The sequence below is a fragment of the Cynara cardunculus genome (genome assembly GCF_001531365.2).
Source record: "Cynara cardunculus var. scolymus isolate 2C chromosome LG 2, CcrdV1, whole genome shotgun sequence".
Taxonomy (NCBI): Eukaryota; Viridiplantae; Streptophyta; class Magnoliopsida; order Asterales; family Asteraceae; genus Cynara; species Cynara cardunculus.
In genome coordinates, this window is record NC_037529.1 from 68,833,945 (window position 1) to 68,838,490 (window position 4,546).

Consider the following 4,546-nt stretch of genomic DNA (forward strand, 5'->3'; position numbering starts at 1 on the left):
GGAAGTTTACTAACATATACAGAAAATCTTTGGGGGGCAAGTTTACTACAAATCAAGAGTATCTTTTATAGTTACAATTTCAAGAACTCATCAATGGAAAACATTCAAACAGCTGATTTGAACACCAGATTATATGATCAAGATGAAATTTATCAAGAAACCCAAGTTTTGATTTACCTGAAAATGATGCTAAAATCAGTGTTAACCCAGATGGAAGCAAGTTCTACTACAGCTTTTCACAAGATCAAGAATCTTTTCCAAGAAAGAAATCCACAGACTTGCATAGAAAGAGTGATGATTTCAAGAGGGTTTTTTTTTTTTTACAGAAATGAAGTTGGGGAGTTAGGATCAAGAACCTTTTCCAAGAAAGAATCCACAGATTTGCAGAGAAAATGTGATGATTTCAAGTGGGGTTTTTACAGAAATGAAGCTGGAGTTAAGATCAAGAACCTTTTTCCAAGAAAGAATCCACAGATTTGCATAAAATGTGATGATTTCAAGAGGGTTTTTTGTGTAGAAAATGAAGTTGGGAGGTTAAGATTCATAAGAACAAACCCATGAAGATTATGAAGCAAAATGAAAAAAGGGTAGATGCAGAACACATGAGTCTTGATTTCTTGGAAGAGACCCACCTTCCTTCCATTATAACCCTACCAAAAAACCATCCCCACAAACACCCATTAAAACCTAAAAGAAAACAAATGGAGGGCCATTGGAGAGAAGCAAAAACCCACTTGCATTAACAATATTCAAAGGATTATTTACAGAAAATAAAGGTTTTTTTTTTTAATTTATAAATAAAATAAATAAATAAATAAAAAAGTAGAAAAAGAAAAGGAGTCCTCTAATAAAAGCTTACCTGAAAGATGAGAACTTTAGGGGTTCTTGTTGAGCCATCAATCAACATTAGAGGGAAAAGGGAAAGGGAAGGAAGAGGAGGGTATCCACTTAAACAACCATTTTTGGTGAAGCTTTTAAATTATGATTGATGGTATTTGTTTAATGCCACAAATTCTTATAAGAAATTTGTTTGAATAATATTTTAACTGAGTTTGATTTGTTAGTTGTTTGTATGTATCATCATGTCAGTTTATACGTACTTTGATTAGGGTTGGGTTTCGGTAAAAAGGGTAAGAGGGTATCTTTATATTTTGATCCATCTTAATTGAATGTCAATATTGATGATGTGTATCGGGATGTAGCGGGTCAATTTCCTTCTAAAACGCAATTTATGTGTGGGCATGAGATTAAAAGTGATCGAGGGTTTGGATTTTTTCCTTATGTTTCTCAGTTTAACTTCTCTTCTCCCATGATTCTTCGTCATGTTGATTAACACTAGGGATCCTGGAGAACATTCAAGAAAATCTTCAGTAGTCTTGTAGGAGTCGGATCGGTGACTTTTGAGGATAATCTCCAAATGCTCAAATATTACTGTTAGTTGAGTTAACCTCACAAAATTAGGGCATGTTTTTTTGATGTATATGTAATAGAATTGGAATTGTGTGTGTCTATATATATATATATAGAGAGAGAGAGAGAAAGAGAGAGTGTGTGTGTGAAGGGGGTTTTTACTTTGCAAATACGCTATTTGTACAAACCGTACAAACTTCATTCAATCAATTATGAGAGGTTGATAAATTATTTTTTTGTGGACAATGTTAATCATGAATATTATCATATTCATTATATTAATTTTAGATAAATACATGAAACAATTTCATTAAAACATAGAAACAACCATATATGAAACAATTTCATAAGATTAAACCATATATGAAACATTTTCATTAAATTAAACAATGAAATCGATAGATGAGAGTGGTTTACATTTGATCGCTCATATATATATATATATATATATATAGTTGTTGGAGATACCGATGCTATAATAAGGGTTGGATTTACGTGACACCAGTATGTTTTCGTGAGACCACTTGTTTACACTTGAAACTTTACAACAAAATGTTATGAAGGTAAAAAAAAAATAAAACCTTCACAGCAAAAACACCGTGAAAGATTACTAACGCTGCGAAGTTTCAAGTATAAAAAAGTGATCTTATAGATCTCATGAAAATAAACTGGTCTCTCGTGAACCCAAATTGATATAATAATAAGATATTTAAGAAAGAAAATTAAAGAAGTAATGGTGGAATAATAATAGAGTTTGTGAGAGCACTCTCTCCCATAATTATGGTCTAAAGATGAAAAAAGGTGTCGCGTGCTGGGCCTCCCTCTCTCTCTATGTCTTGTGGGATGCTACCATTACAATTACTAAAGCCAAGGAACGTGAACATCGAAAAAAAACTTTAATATCCTTTTTATTTTATTACTGATAATCTTTTAAAAGACAAATTGCATGAAAAAGTAACGTACTTTGTATTTTTATTTTGGGTTTTAAAACTTTTATTTTGGTATCTAAGATGTAAAGTTCTAAACATTTAAGTATCTGGGTAACTGGTTGAATATTAACCGGTTATCATGCTGATGTGACGAATGATATGGTATCCAACTCAATATTATTTGTTGACATGGATATCTTAATCTAAAATTAGTTTTTATGTATTGTGGTTTATTCTAGAAATAGTGAATGCTTCAACCAGTTACCCAGGTACTTAAATATTTAAAACTTTACATTTTAGGTACCACAATTGAAGTTTGATATGAATCAAGCTAAAGTACGTTACTTTTTCATTCAATTTGCCCTATCAACTATAGAGTAAGCTACGTTTTTAGACCATGTGGTTTGTAGAAATTTTTCATTCTTCAGCATTAACCGGTTGAATACTAATTTTAGATTAAAAAAATGCATGTCACTAACCACGTCAGCAAATAATGTTGAGTTGGATACCATATCATTCGTCATATCAACATAATAACCGGTTAATGCTTCAACCTGTTACCCGGGTAGTTAAATGCTTACAATTTTACATCTTAGGTACTAAAATGAAAGTTTTGAAAATACGTTAGCCAAAATATGAATCAAGTTAAGGCACATTATTTTTTCATGCAATTTGCCTTATTTTAAACAGTTATATTATAATAAAGATTTAAGAGATGGTTTTTCTTTAACAGTTATGTTAAAATGTTCTTTACAACATTTTTAATAGATTTTCTATAATTCTATTTAATATAGAGAATTAAAAGGAAAAAATAACAGGTTCTTTATTTTGGAGAATTTAGTATTAGTTATAGAGTAATAGACCGTTTACTAAACACTTATTTGGCAAGTACTTACCGCATAAATTTCCTCATCGAATGAACATGAGAAGGGTCAAGAATCTTACTGGGTAAGAGCGATGAGAATGATGGAGAGTCTTACCCGGTAAGTGAGGATGACGACTCTTACCCAGATAAACGCTTACCCACTAATTTGTTGCATTCGATATGTTTTAATATACTAAAATCTTACGCATCAAAATAAATCGTAGTGTTGACTTCTATCGGTAAGCGCTTACCGGGTAAGCAATTGGGTAAACGGCCCCTAAGTTACGTTTTTAGTTCATGTGGTTTGTTGAAAATTTCTATTTTCATTCGTATGGTTTTGAAATTATGATTTTCATCCCCATAGTTTATAATACTTTACATTTTTCGTTCTTATGATTTAAATTTTATTGTCTTTTTCGTTCATGTGGTTTACAATTCATTTTTATTTTAGTTCTTCATACAAGAAAGAGTAAACTACATTATTCGTCCCTGTGGTTTATGTGATTTAACATTTTGAGTCTTTAGTTTAAAATATTTATGGATTACATCCTTGTGGTTTGTATTTTATAACATATTGGGTTCCTAAATCTAACTGTGTTAGATTTTTATGGTAAATAGGTTAACTAAGAGGGTATTTTGGTCATTTTAAGTATACTCTCATCCGTCGTAATCTTATGAAATTTTTTCATGGAATTGTTTACTCTTGTGAAATTGTTTCATGTAATGCTTTTTTTGATGAAGTTGTTTCATATATGGTTATGAAATTGTTTTATATACTACTTAATGAAACTGTTTCATGTATTTCTCTAAAATTAAAATAATAAAGATGATAATATCCATGATTAACATACTCTACAATAAAATTAATAATCAACCTCTTATAATTACAAAAATATGAACAAAATGAAAAATTATGATTGGTGGAATGAGGTTTTTACAGTTTTTACAAATTGAGTGATTTTCATTTGATCGCTCCCCTATATATATATATATATATATATATATATATATAAAGAGAGAGAGAGAGAGAGAGTTTACTTTGCAAACCATGTTATTTGTACAAACTTCATTCAACCAATCATAGTTTTTTATTTTGTTCATTATTTTGTAATTATGAGAGGTTGATTGATTATTTTTTATTGTGCAGAGTGTTAATCATGAATATTATAATCTTCATTATGTTAATTTTAGAGAAATACATGAAATAATTTCATTAAAATTTCATAAGTAATATATAAAACAATTTCATAATCATATATGAAATAACTTCATCAAATAAAGTATTATATGAAACAATTTCATAAGATTAAACAATTTCATGAAAATGTGTCGTCTTGAACAA